The sequence below is a fragment of the Biomphalaria glabrata genome, chromosome 10 (genome assembly GCF_947242115.1).
Source record: "Biomphalaria glabrata chromosome 10, xgBioGlab47.1, whole genome shotgun sequence".
Classification (NCBI taxonomy): domain Eukaryota; kingdom Metazoa; phylum Mollusca; class Gastropoda; family Planorbidae; genus Biomphalaria; species Biomphalaria glabrata.
In genome coordinates this window covers 33,456,378-33,475,403 of record NC_074720.1, presented here as the reverse complement: position 1 = coordinate 33,475,403, position 19,026 = coordinate 33,456,378, and the positions used below count along the sequence as shown (strand labels likewise).

General features: G+C 35.8%; 1 protein-coding gene across 1 annotated transcript in view; it reads left to right on the top strand.

Moving 5' to 3' along the window:
* Positions 1 to 4,972: 4,972 nt before the first annotated feature.
* The window catches only part of LOC106064795 (prestin-like), a 29,975-nt gene continuing 15,921 nt past the window's right edge, over positions 4,973 to 19,026 (top strand). Inside the window, exon 1 of the mRNA XM_056044113.1 lies at positions 4,973 to 5,235. The gene's annotated coding sequence lies outside the window, so the exon portion shown is untranslated. The remainder of the gene's footprint in view (positions 5,236 to 19,026) is intronic.

Genomic DNA, 19,026 nt, shown 5'->3' with positions numbered 1-19,026 from the left:
TTTCTTATAATATAATATTGCAAAAACATAGGCCATACGTGTCCTAATAATATTTTATGTGTATTTATATTTTGCAATTTATTAGGAAATCCCTTAATAGACTGAATGGAACTTTGTGCGAAGTTTTTAGGGCTGGCCGGCTTTGAATAATTGGAGGCCCTAGGTGAAGTAAATTTGGTGGCCCCTATTAAAATAGAATAACAAAAAATGAACAGAAAAAAAAAACTAAAATTACGGAAGATATTATAAACCTAGTGTACTCTAACAAAACATTGAGGCCCTGTTTAGGGGATGTAGACAGTGCCGAGAGGAGTTTATGGGAAACTCCGATATTTTTTCAAATTGAATTATTGACATTTAATTTCTGCGTAAAAGTTGTAATGGTAAACATTTTACCATTTGTTTTTATTTAAATGCTTAGAAACATTTATTTTTAATAAATTAGACAATAAATTCTTGACATATAAAATAAAAACGAGTGTCTTTGAGATTGTGTTTTTAGGGTTAGGCATACGTCACTTCCTCAACACTACTATAAGCGAATCTAGATCTAATCAATCCTATCGCTTCATACTTACGAGATATATAGATTATAAGCATTAGGATAACCAACTCGAGAAAAAAAAAACATTTTAATCTGCACCCCTCCCTGTCCCAAATAGTAAATAGATCGTGTGTCTGACTAATTCTAACAAACTGGTCAGTTTGTAAGGCTAGCCTTGGCTACGTGTAGCTGGTCATGACAAGACAACCAAGCGATAGTGTTTGTTATATATATCCAGTGGTTTATTTTCACAAAGATTGTAAACTTTACTGTATGGTTTTCCTTTATATAACAAGTCAATAGATTACATAGATAGGTTTGTGTGAAGTTAAATAGAAACCCAGTGAGAATCTTACAGTTTTGGATGCGCTGAAAAAAATGCTAACTTATTATTGAAAATAAAATTAAAAGAATACTAGATTCATTTTCTGAAAATAGAAGCACATTTTGATATAAATAGTGGTCAGAACTATCGGAGTTTCCCTTAAGTCAGCATCATCACATAAGAACTGAGTTGAAAAAACTGATTGATTGCGACTTTATAATGCATTTTTGGTAGAAGTATCGAAAGGCCGTATGAAACCGCTTCATGGGCCGATAATGGTTCACGGACCGGAAATGGCTCACGGCCCTTGTTTGGGGATCCTTATTCTAATCAATTAGACTCTGCCTTAGAAGTTTACAATCAAAGAAGATAAGGAAAAAAATGGAATTGTGAAAAACAGAGCGAAAAATGATGACGACATATTTAGTGGATAAGTTGGTTTTTTTTTTTTTAAACGTGAAAATCTTGAAAAAACCTGACTTGTTTTATTGCGAAGCTTATATCAACACACTGTATATGTCTGGTAAAAAGTTTGTACTTGTTAACGCTCCCACGATTTACACGTTGTAGACAGGACATGCATCAATTTTTAAAAAATCCATTAGTCAATTAATTACTGGTAATTAATTATTTGGTTTTATATCAACAAGGGAAACTAATCCTTAAGTATTCACAGATATGGCTAAATATGTAGGCTTTCTCCCCTTACATAATTGATCACATTATTTCTCCTTCACCCATTCTCGGATCAAGTTAAAACTTTAAACAATTATTTCTTAAACCTAAAAATACATGAATAGAAACAATAAACGATTTATTCAATTAATTATTGATAATTAATTATTTTGAAATAATATTGAACAAGAAAAATATCTACATTTTGAGAGATGTAGTTGTAAGTGCGGAGTTCTTTCCATTATACAAGGATTTATTTTTATTTTTTATTTTTTTTAAGATTTTTTATTTATTTTGTTTGTTTTTTGTTTTATTTTTAACCGATATATTCAATTCGTTTACGATTTTTAAAATTATTATTTTGACTTTAAAAGAAAGTTGTATATTACAGTTTAATTGAGAACCAGTCCCACGAATTCTGCCATCTTTCAGCATCAAGACTAAACGTCACCACACACTCACAAAAAGGATAAATCTTTCTGTTTGTGTCTTGAAACAATGTAAACAAACATTTGGCCCTCTTGAAGTTGAAGAGCTCTTTAGTTGTAATTAATGGGTTGTTAACAGTAAATACTGTCTAGACTCAAAGTACACTCTGCCAAGTACCTGACATCAAGAGAATAGATCACGTCTATTGGTTATAGAATTGATGCGAATTGCAATGTGGTTTTGTTTTGTTGTGTTTGATAAGAAAAATACAAATGTGATTGTTTAGGGCAGTGTTTCCCAGACTGCACTATTAACGGGACACTTCTCACGTTCTGAGTATTTAACGGAACTTTTTGCATATTTTTTAGAGGTATTAATCAACGTTTTGGCCTACAAGTTGAATATTCCAGTAGTTCGCGGAACACATATTCAGAACTTGCGGAACACTAGGGTTCCGCGGAACACAGATTGGGAAACACTGGTTTAGGGATCGTTTAGTATTTAGTCAACTCTATTCTTCAGATTTCACATTTTGATTAAAGTTACTTCCCTTGAACTTGTTGATTAAGTTCTTGTCTCTTTTTTTAATAAGTTTAAGACGTTCCTTTAGAGATGATCTAAGCTCCCTAACATATTAGCTCCCTACCATCTTTTAGCTCAGTTTTATCTTAGCTCCCTAACATCTTAGCTCCTAAATCCTTAGCTCCCTAACACCTTTTAGCTCACTTATATCTTAGCTCCCTAACATCTTAGCTCCTAACATCTTTTAGCTCACTTATATCTTAGCTCCCTAACATCTTAGCTCCCTAACATCTTTTAGCTCACTTATATCTTAGCTCCCTAACATCTTAGCTCACTAAAACTTTAGCTTCCTAACATCTTTTAGCTCACTTATATCATAGCTCCCTGACATCTTAGCTCCCTAATCTTCTAGCTCACTTATATCTTAGCTCCCTAAAATCTTTTAGCTCCCTAACATCGTGTAGCTCACTTATATCTTAGCTCCCTAGCATCTTACCTCCCTAAAAACTTAGCTCCCTAACATCTTTTAGCTCATTTATATCTTAGCTCCCTAAAACTTTAGCCCCATAGCATTATAGCTCCTTAACATCTTAGCTTCCTAACATCTTAATTCTACAATACTAATACTCTTAATACTAATAAACTACAATTTTTGATTTAGAATCTAAAACAGTTTTAGTTAAGCTAAACTTCATTAGTATCTGATTAAAAAAAACAAATTTATTTAGTCGATGTTCGGTCTGTTTCTAAAAACAATGTTTTATTATACTATACGTATTGCAAAAATGACATTAACAACAAAATGTTAAAACAGAATTGACAATCATTTGACACTTGTATGACACATTCAGTGAATGGTGGTATTTCCTTCTGTTTAGTATGGTTCAACAAAAAGAATAAAACCAACGATAGTTTTACTGCATTTTCGGCGGGGGGAGTTAATGGCCAAATAAAAAAAGGGGGGAGGACACCCAAAACTAACCGCACCGGGTGACTCTGACCTTAGTGACGCCACTGTTGCTACATAAGCGACATCCGGTAGTATTCGTTTACCACGCTATTTCAAATAAATTATTCCTTTTCTTTTATATATTCCCTTTTAGAAATAAGAAAACAGCATGAATAAATGTTATAAAACGACACTTTGTATCTATGATTCTTTAAATAATCTGATGAAAGTTTTAAGAAGGGCCCCAGACATAGATTACTTATGAGCTCGCCTTAACCTTTAATGTATAAAATATATACAGAAAGATAGTAAATGAAGATGTGTTTCGCTTCATGCATGTGATCAGTATACTTATACATATTTCAAAATGGCTATTTATCGTTAGGACTAGTAAAGTAAGGCCAATAACTTGCGAACAATAGGGCTTGTTTCAAAGGCAGACGGTTAACGAGGGGTCAGGTGGCCAGTAAAATGACCATTCAACTAATGTAATACAGTGGGTGTACTCGATGCGTCCTTAAAATCTCGAAATTCAAAATCACCTAGATGCAACCCGAGATCACTCGGCCATTAGGCAAGGCGTTCTACCACTCATCCACCAAGTCCTCTAATGTTGGGACTACACTTCTGCTTGTGTTTCCTCCCCTGCCCCTTTATTTTCTCACGGCGGTAATATTTGTCGTCTTCTAGATTATAACAATGTTGATACCTGTAATATATCCCTTACTAATAGTACAGTATTATGTCATAAAGTATGAATGAAAATAATGGTCTTATGAACACGGACTGAGTAATTACAGTGTATTCTACAATACATCCAAGTCCTGGTCTTCTAGTGTGGGTGTGATTTGTTTTTTTTTTAAAGCAGAAAGTGCTGGGGTTGAGTAGGCCTGGTTTCCCCCCCCCCCCTTTTTTTTCTTTTTCAAAACATAAGCGTGTCCCAATGGGAGTTAACCTATTTTCTTTTTTTTTTCCTGATATTCAGGCGCAAACAAAGACTTGCAAGGATTGAGAGCCCCTGAACAGCTAGGCCTATTACATCTTACACAGCAGGAGAGTCGGGAGAATACATTGTAGAAAAGCGATCTTTATTTGTCCACGTTTATATTAAATAATATTATTGTACTCAAGAGTTCTCACTGAAGAAGTTAACAATAATACCTAGTTAGCCGAGGTAAAATAGGACTCCTTATGCAGACATTGAAATAATAGTCATTTTTTAAATATATTCTTGTTACTGCTATTTTCGTGTATTTTTTTTTTTTTGGGTGGGGGGTCCTTAAGATATTATGATAGTTAAATAAAGGTTTTAAATAACGGGAATCGGATTAAATCTTATATATATATATATATATATATATATATATATATATATATATATATATATATATATATATATATATATATATATGGAGTTTATTTTCGTGACCCTTTGCCATTGTCTGTTTATAGCCAGCCAGTGGGGAAGGAATGAACAAATAGGATTTAGGGCTAAGGTAAAGGAGACAGACTAGCCTTGATTAACGACATCTGACATCTAGAATGACATGGCGAGGAAGCTAGTGATAAAAAGGGTAAGAGTGCCTAAGTTTTACTTATGTCTCCTGTGGCGCTGGGTGCCCGGTTGAAGACCGCAACAAATAAATGTAGTAATGCCCTTTTTCTGTTTACTTCTTGGACTCTATGTAGTAGGGGGTGCACTGTAGCGTCGCGGATTCCTCATATCCTGACAGGGTTTCATGATACAGTATTGACGGAAGGAAGCGAATTGTTGATTGTTGGTTTTGAAAGGTGAGTAGACCTTAACTTTTTATGAAGTTTGTTAACATAATAAAAGTAAAACAGACTCTATTTTTGTAAGCAGTTTTGTTCAGTTTTATCGGATTTCTGTACCTTTCAATATAAATGCACGGAATGCATCTTTGCTAGTATGTAATAAATCATAAAATAAATAATTACAAATATGTTTTGACAATCGAAATATTAAGATTACATTTTTTTATATAGATCTACTAAATTTTATAGACTGACAAAGCAATGATATTGTTGCATAGGTAACTCTCTTATTCTACACACAATCTTACTGGCTTAAAATTGATACCCTGCCGTTGTCTTCTATTGCTTGCATTATTTAGTATACTTGAATAAAACAAAATCATGTTTACATCTGTCATTTAATATTTTGATTTACCTTTGTAAAGCGCTTGTCGTGAGTCCTATTACCTAGATAGTAGGGGTCTAATAGTTTTATCCTTGATAGTGCTCCACTGTCCTGACACTGCCTTACATTTTGTTGTTGTGCAGTCATGGCATTCTACTTCCTGGTCACTGGCACATCCAGGGACTAAGGGTCAGGTGGGGGTGGGGTGGAGTGTTGAATCCCTCTTCCCAACTCTTTGACTTTCCAGTTTCGGAAGGTGAGGGCGGGCGTAGATTTTTCGAGAAATCCCCAAATCTGTGTAAATAGTTTAAAACAGCTTTATATTTGTTTGTTTTCTTTCCTTGTCAATGTTTTGTCACCTCAACTTTTACAAGTTTCAAACTCATTGGAAGAAAACTTAATCATCGTCTTTCAACAAAGATGGGGTGACCTCCCCTGCTTTTAGAACGGGACGGTACGGCAAGCAAAGAGGAGACAATTCCTTTAAAATTGTGACGTTTATGAAATGTTTTCTGCTCGACGCACGTAGAATCAAGTCTGTCTGTTCTTGGTGTACGTTTGAATCTGACTAGAAAATACAAGTATGTGATGTGATTAGGAGATTCGAACGATTTCACTCCTCCCCCTCCCCTTTTTTTTTAAATATAGGTGTATGCTCAGTCTAACATATAGTTGTATTGTAAAATAATATATTTGAAATGACAATTATCACCATTGATCCTCCAATGAGCCATTTCCTCATTTCCATCAGTATTTTTCATGACTGCTATTTAAAAAAAAAACTTTTTTAAAATTCCTATTTTATGTTCAAATAAAAGGCACACAGCAATTTTATTAGTCATTGAAAAGTAAACAGAAAAGGGATGTATGGGGATTAAACCCATGGCATTCGAGTTGTTAGCACTACGCTCTACCCAACCACACTATAAAAGGTCAAACATAAATGTATCGAAATTAATTTAGAAATAACATCTAAATGAATAGATGATAAAGTGATCCTATTAAATCCGATCCGATTCGATGAGATCGGATCTGATCCCACCTCATTATACTCATTTCGATTTAATCTAACGTGATACACTTTGAATTGGTTTCTTTTTTTATTGTATATTACACTTATTGACATTCATGTGCATTTAAAAGTACACGTGTTCCAATGTTTTGTGAGAACAAATCGCCTCCTTCTAAATTTTAGAAATTCTTCCATTCTTCTGAAACTTTATGGTATAAAAAGATTTTGCAAGACTCGGCGCTCCTGTGATGGACCGTATTGATCATGAATCGTAATTTTTACTGCTTTTATCAGTTGTGGGGAAAAAAAGTCAACTAACAATTTTAAAACTTCTTCCAACATTCAAAAAAATAACAATCAGGATAATATTTGTTAGCAGGGCCGGATTTAAGAGAGGGAAGGAGTGGTTACTAAACAGGGGATTCCACAAGCCAAGTGTTCCTACAATCGAGATTTTAAAAATATCCAAATTTCGAGGGGTGCTATTAAATATAAATATTATTATTAATAAAAGTATTTAATTAAATTATAGGGGTCTACACAAAAAATCCTACCGCGGAACCTCCACTCACTTAAATCCTGCCTTGTTTGTTTGTATTTTGTTTTCCGCAAATGATTGCTTTGAATCTTAGCGTGGAAACATTTTTACAAAGCTTATATCAACTCACTCTATCAGTTTGTCTGATAAAAATGTGTACACGTAATCTCCCCCACACTCAATCTGGGATCAAGCTGAAATTGTGTACAATTATTTCTTTTACTCGACAACACAAGAATCAATAAAAATTAACCCATTTGTTAATTCATCATCATCTAACTTCGTTTGAGTAAGGACTTGAGAGGCTCAAATTCTCTCTTGCAAAGACCCTGGACAGAAACCTTGCTGTTTTGCGTAATGCATACGTGTCACATGGCCGACACTAACAAATGCGGTGCCCTGTAATATACGCTATAATGGTTTATTAAATCATTTACACCTAGAATTTGAGCGAGGCCCATGAAAGTGTGGGGACGACTGTTGCATGTCACATACAGGTCGAGATGTTTTGGTTTCAAAGACCTGTCGAGTCTGTGATCAGCAAGTTTGGGGCAGGCAAAAAGATTATCAGACAAAGTTTCCTCTCCTTCCCGGCAACGGGGAATTTGTTAATTAGCTATTGGTAATTATTTAGTTTGGTATCTTGAACAAGGGATGAAATCGTACTTGAAAGACGTGGTGGTATAAAAGGAATTTGTCCCCTTGGGGATTCTTGAGCCCTGAGTGAACATTTTTATGCATATTCAAAAATACCATGTAAACATTGACCAAGTTACCCATTCATCCCTTCCCCTTTCCCAACTGGTCCAGTCACGTGATAGGATCGCAGCGCATTGAGAAATCTAAAAGCTAAATAAATACAATGGGTAAAAATATTCCTATCGCACAGATTTTTATGTCTAGGTCTATGGGGTTAAAAACTTCTCAACTGGTCCAAACTAATTGATACAATTACACTCAATATAGGTGGAAAGGGAGGAGCAGTGCTTGAGTGGCCTAGCGCTTGGTTTCCTAACCTGGGGTCCTGGGCGCGAATGTTGCTGAAGACTGGGATTTTGAAATCGGGATTTTCTAGGCGCCCAACTCTAATAGATACCTGACTTGAGTTGGGAAAAGTAAAAGCGGTTGGTCGTTGTGCTGGCTACACGACACCATTCTCATTAACCGTTGGCCATAGAAACCGACAACCTTTACATCATCTGCCCTATAGATCGCAAGGTCTGAAAGGGGAACTTTAGAGTTTACTTAACACTTAATATAATTTTTTTTTAAGTATTTTTTTTTTCTGTTTTTCTTGTTTAACATTCATCTTGTCGTAGCTATCAAATGGAACATTTACTGAGCGCCGAACTACATAAAAAAGATTAAGTTAAAAATGTCAGATTGAGGGACATCAATATTGTTTTCACTTTCTATTACCGTGTTGTCAGAGTCAGCAGACAAACTATAAGCTTCAATCACTGTAGTTAAAGGGTTAAAAAGACTTTTTTATATATATACAATCTTGTGAGACATATCGTTTCGTACATAAGCTCATCCTATAGATAATGCTCTCAGCATGGAAAAGCTACCCAAGTACCTTTGTGTATCTTAAGATCGAAAAAATAAAAATGTGTGAGCACATCCAGGATGTTGTAAGAAAGGCCTCAGGGAAACTTTGCATTGTGCGGAAGCTGGTATCCACGAAGTGGGGAGCCCGAGCAGACATGCTGAGATCACTGTATCTGGGGACAGTCTGATCACAGATAGACAACAGCCTACCTGTGCAAATTTATTGCTCTAGGACTGCTCTTGAACAACTTGATAAAATACAGTCCCAAGCACTAAGATTTGTCTGTGGAACCTTTAGGACAAGTCCAGTGAATGCGGCTGAAATAATGGCTTATGTAGGTCCACTAAACCTTAGGAGGGAAAGATCAGTACTGACTTGCTTTGAGCAGTATAAAAGGCTGGATGAATACCTCCCAGCCAGAAAACTAGTGGATGGTTGGAGATGCAGAAGACGTATTCAGATACATGCATCATGCCACTAGACTATCTGATAAAGCTGGCCTCTCCACCAACCGACAAAACATTCAACGTTTTCATCCCCTTCCCCCTTGGTGTCGCCCAACGACCCCAGTCATACGCTTAAAACTAGTAAACCCTAATGCCACTAAGCTAAGTCGTTCATCTAACGACCTTTAAATTCTAGCATTGGAGACCATTAATGCCTTCAAGCCCAGTGCTATTTTTGCATACACTGATGGGTCGGCATCAATAGATTCTGGAAGAGCAGTCTATGGAGCCTACATCGACTTTCTTGGCTCTTACTCAGTCAAAATCTTTGGACCATGTGGTAGGGTTTTGTCAAAATCTTTGGACCATGTGGTAGGGTTTTGTCAAAATCTTTGGACCATGTGGTAGGGTTTTGTCAAAATCTTTGGACCATGTGGTAGGGTTTTGTCAAAATCTTTGGACCATGTGGTAGGGTTTTGTCAAAATCTTTGGACCATGTGGTAGGGTTTTGTCAAAATCTTTGGACCATGTGGTAGGGTTTTGTCAAAATCTTTGGACCATGTGGTAGTGTTTGCAGTTTTGATGCGGAGACCATGGCAGTCTGTGAAGCCTTAAAGTCATTGACTCTCAACTCGGCAAGGGACATTTAAAGGCAACACAGATTATTGTACGAATATGAGTGAAGAAGCCCAGACAGGCTGAACTTAAATACGGCACATTAGTTGTTGACTTTTACCTCAAAATGTCATTTCTTGAAAAAAAAACATTTTATTAAGCAATATATATATATATATTTCGTCAAGCATGACAAGAATGTTGTCCACGTTGAATTTAAGTCTTTAGTTTTTACTCTAGCGTTAAGAGGAGGGGAGCTAATTCCTAATTATATTTTTTACTTGACACAACTTGACGGAAGTAGTCGAGCTCTCTACGCTCTCCCCAACACACCCATACACACGCCACACACACACAGACAGTCTTGGGGGACCTTTTCCTCCTTTCCACGTCTTTCTGTTCTTGAGTCCCAATATTTTACATGTGTCTGAGTGGTAGAAATAATCTGGGGCTCCTATTCACGCCTACACCATGAGTGGATCTTCTAGCTTAGCGTTTCCGCTTTCCTTATTACAAGGCCTGAATGCTTAATAAGCGTTTTATTACTGACAATTCAACTTTTACTTTCTTCCTTTTATAATAAAATGTGGGGAAGCATGGGGTGGTGGCTTATATCTGTAAAAATACATAAGAAGTGCGGTCATACTTCTAGAGTAGAAAAAAATACACATGCAGGATGCAGGTATAAAAATGCTATGAGAGTGAAAATGTCAAAGAATGTAAAATAAAGTAGAAAGAAAGTGTATATCAAAAGAAAATGGTCATATATCGAATGATAATAATAATAAAAACTCTGTCAAAGATCTACATTTCAAAATGCTTGCAAGAGTTATAGACCTACATTATCTAAATATATTATTTTCTTCTTGGCTCAATTGTTCCATGCACCACCAAGAAGTCATGGAAAGATCACATGGAAGATCATGGAATGATCACACTTTTATTTCTGAAAGTCCTACTAGAGTTACCCCACGTAACTTTAGCGACTAAAAAAAAAAAGGGGGGGGGGGAAAACAAGTAGTATTCACCCGTCACTAAGTAGCAGGGCCAAACTTAACCGGGAATTGTTGACTTCAAGTAATTCTTCATTAGTTTATATCACCAGATTCAAAAATTACGGGTATTTTATAATGCCTTTTTCTTTTTAATCGGGCGTAGGATTGGCGATTTCTATATTAAATGACACCCCAAAACGACAATGTTGTCTATATTTCAGGAGATTTTTATTAGGTTTTTTTTTAAGATTTTAATAATTTCCGGAGATTTCCAGGACTTTTTCGTATATTTTGCAATTTCAGGAAATTTCCAGGAGCTCCTGGTAAATCAGGGGGCCGAGGAAAATCTGTTAGAAGTTATAAAATGGTTTAATAAATTACACCTAGGATTATCGTGGGGTCGATGAAAGTGCGTGGCCCTCGGCGGTCACATAGGTTGCAGTGGCCCAAGGCTGGCCCTGCAAAATCGAGGCATATGCTAGGTCAGGGGTCGGCAACCTTTTGAGTTGAAAGAGCCAAAAATTACAATTTACAAAATTTTAAATATTTTAAAGAGCCACACATTTTTTCTTGCCAACAAGCGTGGGAAGCGTGCTCGAGAGGCCAAGTGCGCTTAAACTATGCTTGGCTTGGCTATCTAGAAGGGGGCTCGAGGTTCGACACCCGACTCGTGCAGAGGCATGAAAGTAGCGCTATATAAAAGCTATAATAATAAAAAAAATAAAAAAAAAACATAAGTAGTAGTCGCTCAATTGATTTTTTTATTACAAAAATAAATAAAAAAAGAATATAGTAATATGTGTTTTATATGTGTTTTTCACAACATATTAGGTTTAGAAAGTTTAGATACTTTTACCTCATAACTTGTTTTTAGTTTCAAACACGACTCTAAGTTTTCGATTGTTAGTTGGCTTGTTACTTTAGTTTTAATGATATTCACGCAAGAAAACACGTGGTCGTACGAATATGTCGATCTGAAGATAGTCAGTACTTCAAATGACAACTTCACCTCATTGTAGCATTCTGAAGACTATTCCAGGCGTCGAATATAGACTAAGTGCCTCAGCTCGAGACATTTCTTTTAACGTTGTCACTTTTGTTACATACATTTCTGGACATCCAACTTTTCCAATTTGCTTTTTGACTGTAAATTTTCCACCCCACAAAGCTTTACTTTTTAAATCGATCAATTGCATTTCTAGAGACCCAGTATCAATTTCCAGTTGCTCTACGTAGATTTTGTTACTATTTGTGTTGACAGGATTTATCAAGAATTCTAGAATGGTTTTGTTGGTTTTGAATTGCTCAAATCTGTCAAGAAATTCATCTTTGATTCTTTTATTAGCTGAAGTAATTCGTGTCAAAGGTTGCACTGATTTTATCGCGATACTGCTTTAGACATTTTTCTCCGAAGAATCGTTGAGGCTCCTTTTTTTTCCTGTCAAACTTTTGGCTCCATCAGTTGCTATTTATATTTAACTAGATCTTATTTGCATTTTTACACGGCATTCGCTCTATCTTCCCCTTGAAATTGTCATGAGTGTAGCAATCCTAGAAGAACTTCTTTTGGACCTTGGGAAGACACATACCTGACAAAATGGGCAACTTGTGCCGTGTATTTTATATCGCAAGACTAGCAAGTGATAAGGCAGAAGAAATGTGAATATTTTCCACCTGCAAATATATTACATTTAAAGATATTTTAACTATTCTATCGTGTACTGTTTAGCGGATAGTGGAAAACCTTTTTTTTTAAGGTTTCTTTTTTTTTTAAATCAATAAACAGTTCTTCAGATGCACGCAGGAAGCAAAGCAGTCTTTGACATATTCACTATCTGAAAATGGTTTGCCTTTTTCTGCAATTTCTATTGGTACAGCAAATCTTGCCAGATTAGCATTACTTGTTAATTGCTTCTAGCTTTGACTTCGAGAAGATCATTAGCTTCGAATTCATTTACTTGAAACAACAAACTATACGTCACAGACAAAGCACGTGGTGAAGATGTGTTTCGTCTTGCGTCGAATTAAAACCTACATAAAACCCCAGACAACGGCGTCATTCGAGAGTATAAGGCTGCTTAATCCTCGTTAAACGATTCAGAACTATTTTAAATTTTTTTAAATAAAATAAATAATATTTGCGTATTGAACTAAAGAGCCGCAGCCTCACATCCAAAGAGTCGCATGTGGCAGGTTGCCGACCCCGGTGCTAGGTCGAATAGTATTTGTTTATTTTGTCTGTAAAGAGAGAGTGGAAGAGCATTTCACGTTCTCTTTTCGACGCGATGTCACGAGGGTTAGGGTTTGGGCAAAACCGGGCCGTGCCGGGTACATAGCGTACCGTCCCCGTTCCTGGACCCCACTCGCTATAAGTGGTCGAGAACAGTGCTGACTGCGGGGAGCTTGTCTCATATTCCTATACTGTAACCGCCACTGTTCCGTGCAGGGACCGCAACTCCAGCCACGGGTTCACTGATGACGGCCCCCATGTGGAACGGCGTGTCGGATTTTTTGGACTGGGTTCCGGGCGTTCTTTCCATCCCAACCCCGAGTGAGAGAAAAAAAAAGCTCACCCAAGGAAGCCCGGCCGGGCCTGGTTCGCTACTCATACTTAGCCTATCTAGTCTCCACCCACTAGACGTTTCCACCGGAGGGCCACGCTGAGGCGACGGGTAGCTGGAATTCCTCCGGTACTATATTCACCAAAAATTTAAACCATTTTTGGTGAATTTTTACTATATTCACCAAAAATGGTTAAATTTTTTTCAAAGATAAAAAATCTAGTTAATATGCATATATATGGACAAAAATTAATAAGTAGTTTTTCATATTATCGCGTGAACTTCACAGCCAACAAATTAGTAACTAATGATTTTTTTTTTTACAAAATATTTTTTTTATGAGGCTTTGAGTAAGAGATTGACCCTATAAAAATAATTAGATCAATAAAATAATTATTATATGAATTCAGTTAAGCCAGGTTCACATCTAACTTCACCCTCACTTTTAAAACAAAAATTGATATTTGTTTTTTTATATTGTAGCGTGAACTGTAGTGTGACTATCAGAGCCAAGACACTTAACTAAAGGATTTATTTTTTTTCTTCGTAACTTTTTTTTTTTTTTAGGCTTAGAATAAGAGATTGACAATTTACAAAACAATTAGATCAATTAGATAATCGTTATATGATAGTTAGGCCAGGTTCAAATCTAACTTCACCTTCACTTTCACCTATCTCTTGGTCTGCTGGACCGTTGGGGCACCACACAAGATCTGTCAACCTTCTTTCTCTATTCTTCTCTGTCATTTGCCTTTGATAGAACTTCATTCTGATATTCGTTCTGAAAATATTGAAACCTGCACGATTTGTCAATTGAAATGTGCTTCAAAAAAATCTTTCTATTTATTGATCCTTCATTATCTCTTTCTCTCTCTCTCTCTCTCTCCGCCTGACTCACAACTTCCTTCTTTTTTTTCTTTTTTTCTGTCTTTACCGCTCTATTTCTCTCTTTCTTTGTCTTCTCTATATCTCTTTCACTATCTTAGTTTCTCTCTCTATCTCTGTCTTTCCTTCAATCTGTCTCTTTTTTTTTTCTCTTTTTCTCTAGCCGTTCTGACTTTTTCCTTTTTTCCCCCTTTTCTCAATGTCTCTCTGTCTCTCTTACTCTCTGTCTCTTCTCTCTCTCTCTTTTTTTTTCTGGATCCTTACTCTATCTTTCTCACTGTGACTCTTTTTCTCTAAATTTCTTTCTCACTGTCACACCCTTCCTCTTTAGCTTTGTCTCAATGTCTCTCTCCATATTTTTCTCTTCTCATTTTCTTAGCGGCCCAGAAAAGGAAAAAGACACTATTAGTTTTGTGGGGTCTGACTGTCCGTCCGTCATTCCGTTCGTCCGTCCCATTTAGATCTCGTAAACTAGAAAAGATATTGAAAATCTGACATCATATTTTAGACCATTCAAAGTTCTTATTCAACGGCTACTTTTTTTCCTTTAATGCAAGCGAAATTTAATATTTTAAATTAATTATGCAAGCAGTTTTTTCATAAAAATACACATTTTTTACAACTATTCACTATTAATAGTAACAAACACGGGAAGCTTTTATGTAAGGGTACCAAACATTTACCATAGTTTTTATAAATTTTTTGCAAACTGTTTTATATTTTTTGTCAACATTTTTTTTACAATTGTATTGCTTTAAAAAATTCTGTAATACTAACTACTACATTTGCAAAAAAATAAAAAATAAAAAATAATTGCTTTTATTTTAAAAAAGAACAAAAAAATTTAGTAAGCATATAAGTGGAACATAAACTTAAAACAAAAATTAATTAGTAGTTTTTCATATTATCTCGTGAATCTCAGCGCTTACATGACAGCACAAAAGACTGAACTAAAGCAAAGGGAGAATATTGTTAGCGGCCCGCGAAAAGGGGAAAGACGCTATTATGTGGAATGACTGTCCGTCCGTCCGTCCCGTTTAGATCTCATAAACTAGAAAAGATAGTGAAAATCCGACATCATAATATTTTAGACCAGTGTTTCCCAAAGTGTTTCTCGGAGCCCTAGTGTTCCACAATGCCTGAAGAGGTGTTCCACGAACTACTGTAATAATTAAATAGTAGGCAGAAACGTGAAATAATCCCGCTAAAAAATATGCAAAGTGTTCCGCTAAATTCTAAGAATGTTCGAAGTGTTCTGTTAAGGAAAAAGTTTGGGAAACACTATTTTAGACCATTCAAAGTTCTGATGCAACGGCTACTTTTTTCTTTTCTGTAAGCAAAAATAAATAAGCTTTTTTTTTAAAATCATTTATGCAAGCAGTTTTTTTCATAAAAATACACCATTTTTACAACTATTTACTATTAATAGAAACAAACACAGGAGGCTCTTTAGTAGGGGATACAAAAATATACCATATTTGTAGAACATTTATGCAAACGGTTTTATTTCTTTTTTTTTGTCAAAATTTTTTTTTCCAATTTGTATTGCTAAGTTTAGTAAGTTCTGTTATACTAACTACTACATTTACACAAAAAATGTTTACTTTTTTTAAAGAGAAAAAATCTATTTAGTATGCATATAAGTTGGACATAATTTAAAACAACAATTAATAAGTAGTTTTTCATATTATCGCGTGTATTGCAGCGCCACTCTATAGCTATAGTACACTTAACGGAAGGATTTTTTTTTTACGGAAAAGTTTTTTTCTCGAGGAATAAGAGATTGGCCCTTTACAAAACAATTAGAGCAATTAGATATTCATTATAGACATCGGGTAGGCCAGGTTCACATCTAACTTCACATTCACATTCTGTAAACCTTTTTTCTCCATTTTTGTCTTTGATAGAATTTCATTCTCATGTATGTTCTGACAATATTGAAACCTGCCTTTTTACCTGCCTGGGTGGACCACTTCGGTGGCCGATTTTGAGTTTGTGTTCCCACACAAACTCTTTGTAATCTTGTTTTGTTTTTTACCAAAATGTGTTGTTTTCTTTTTTTTTTTTTGAGATTTTGAATAAGAGATTGACCTTTTTAAGGAACAATAAGATCAATTAGAATATCATTATAACCATTAGTTAGGCCAGGTTCACATCAAACTTCTCTTTCACTTTCACCTATCCTTTGGTCTCTCAACCTTTAGGGCACCACACAAGATCTGTCAACCTTCTTTCTTCATTCTTCTCTGTAATTTGCCTACGATAAAATTTTATTCTGATATTCTTTCTGAAATATTAAAATCTGCATTTTTACCTGCCTGGTGGACCACTTCGGGGGCCATTTTGGAGTTTGTGTTTCCACCCAAACTTTCTTTGTAACGTTTTTTTTTTTTCAACATTAGTTTTTCCATTCGTTCAACTAACGTTGCTATTGAAGATTAATTAAAAAAGGGTAATAGTACCTCAATATAATTACAGATTTAGATAGTATTAGTAGTTACAGGATCTTACTATGTATTCATCTTTGAGTAAAAACTAGGGTTAGGTCCCAACTGAACCGTGGAAGAAAAATAAACGGAACTACATTTAGCAGTTAGGCAAGGCTTAAATCCACGAGCCTCAGAGATTTTACACAATTTCCTACTAACAATTAATGTCAGACGATCGCGTTGTCAAGTGTAAAGGGATGAAAGGCAGACACACTAGTGACACCTGACAAGGTAAAGAGTTTCCCACTTTTCAAGACTGGACACGAAGCTTTGGTTTTTATCGTAAACTAAAATGAGGATCGGTTTCAAAAATTTGAAATGACTGAAAAAAATCTATTTTTAGACAGGAGTCCTTTTTTAATAATAAAAAAAAAGACTTCCGTGAAGTATATATTTAGTGCAAGTAATTCTAAAAATAGCAATTCTTGGCAGCTTTAAACCAGATATTTAACATTTCTATGATTGCAGAGGCTGAACTCGACACAGTGCTAAACAACAACACCTTGTTACAAAATATATACTACTACTACTAATACTAATAATAATGATTAAACTGAAAGTTTTTGTGTTGTTTTTTTTTGTTGTTGTAGACTCCAAAAACATCGAGTAAGTTATTAAAAGACGTTATTGCTCATTTGACTCGTCAGTGTTAATGTTCAGGCGCTGATTTGTAATTCTAAACAATTTGTATAACTCAATCGACGTAGGCGTATTCTATTTAAATGATGGAACTCTAAATAACTTGAACAAACTTCCTCTTAAAACAATTCTAATCAATTTGACGTTTACGCATGACATATAAAGATTGGACTTGAGACGTGATATAGATCTACCAGTAATTAATGTTTTAACAAATTGAAATTCACATCTTCACTCTAATGTGTCTCTGATTCGTCAATCGAACGATACACTAAATATGTTTACCCTTTAAGTCCTACACCTTTTCAAGCCTGTGACAAGAGCCATGACAGATAGTGATATGCTATATGAAAATTGCGGGGCCCGTGCCAGATCCTTAAATTACTTCTGTCGTGCTATTAAGACTTCTTATCTAGTTCTGAAAGATGTTTCTTAAGCTTCTTTTTCTCTTTTGTATCAAAAAAATCAAATTGTAATGATTACTTGTTATAGAGTGTAAGTGTGTGTGTTTCTATGGTGAGGGTGGGAAGATATTAGCTATTGGTTGTAAATGATGTAAAATGTTTGACATGTTTTGGATGTTCCTTCAGAGTTGCTGATAATTTACTTCCTAGTCCAAACCTCCCACAGGACGACAGGGGAATGGGAGCGGGCAGGGTTTGATCCCAGAACCACCGATAAGTCCTAACGACAATGCATCGCGCAAACCGGACGACCAGGCAGCCATCCAAGATGCAAGATAGGTGACATTGTCGTGATTAGTCTTAGTTAGGGCAGAGGACACAAAGTCTGAGCTTATAGTTGGCATAGCTAATCCTAATAATAATTACATTTAAAGATAGAAGTGAATTGTCGGTATTTTAATCAAGTGGTCATAAGTTTCACATGTCAAACTAGGTTATTTTTGGAATTGAAGTAGCTCATTACTCAACAGGATCCTGGAAGGAGCTACAGGATGAGATCAGTGAACCAAGATATCACGGTAAAGTTAACAACAGATGTATGGACATTAATCTAAACTTACAGTGCGGTCTTTTCTATTTCTTTTTTTTTTGTTTTGGGCTGATCTACTAGCATGACATTTAGTTTATCCTTTAGCTTCAGGCAGGAGGTGACACGGTTAGATCTTGCTGACGATCCCTAGGGAAGCGTGATGTCTAAGTGTAGAACTTTTATTCATGTAGTATGACTTTCACTTGGCTTTGCTCTTCATTTGATTTCAAAGTATATAAATCTGTGTGATTACTGTACTGTGTGGAAACACAAGCTCAAAATCGGCCCCCGAAGTAGTCCACCCAGGCAGGCTTCAATATTTTCAGAAAGAACATCCGAATGAAATCATATCAAAGACAAATGAGAGATAAGAATGGAGAAAGAAGGTTAACAGATCTTGCGTAGTGCCCCAACGGTCCCGCAGATCAAAGGATAGGTGAAGGTGAAAGTAAAGTTAGATGTGAACCTGGACTAACTAGTTCCCCTTTCAGACCTTGTGGTCTATAGGGCAGATGATGTAAAGTTCATCTGTTTTTGTGGCCTACGGTTAAGTAGCCAGCACAACGACCAACCGCCTTTACTTCTCCCAACTAATGTCAGGTACCCATTAGAGCTAAGTGGACTCAGAGGCGCCCAACGATTCCAAAGCTGAAAATCCCAGTCTTCACCAGGATTCGAACCCGGGACCCCGGTTCG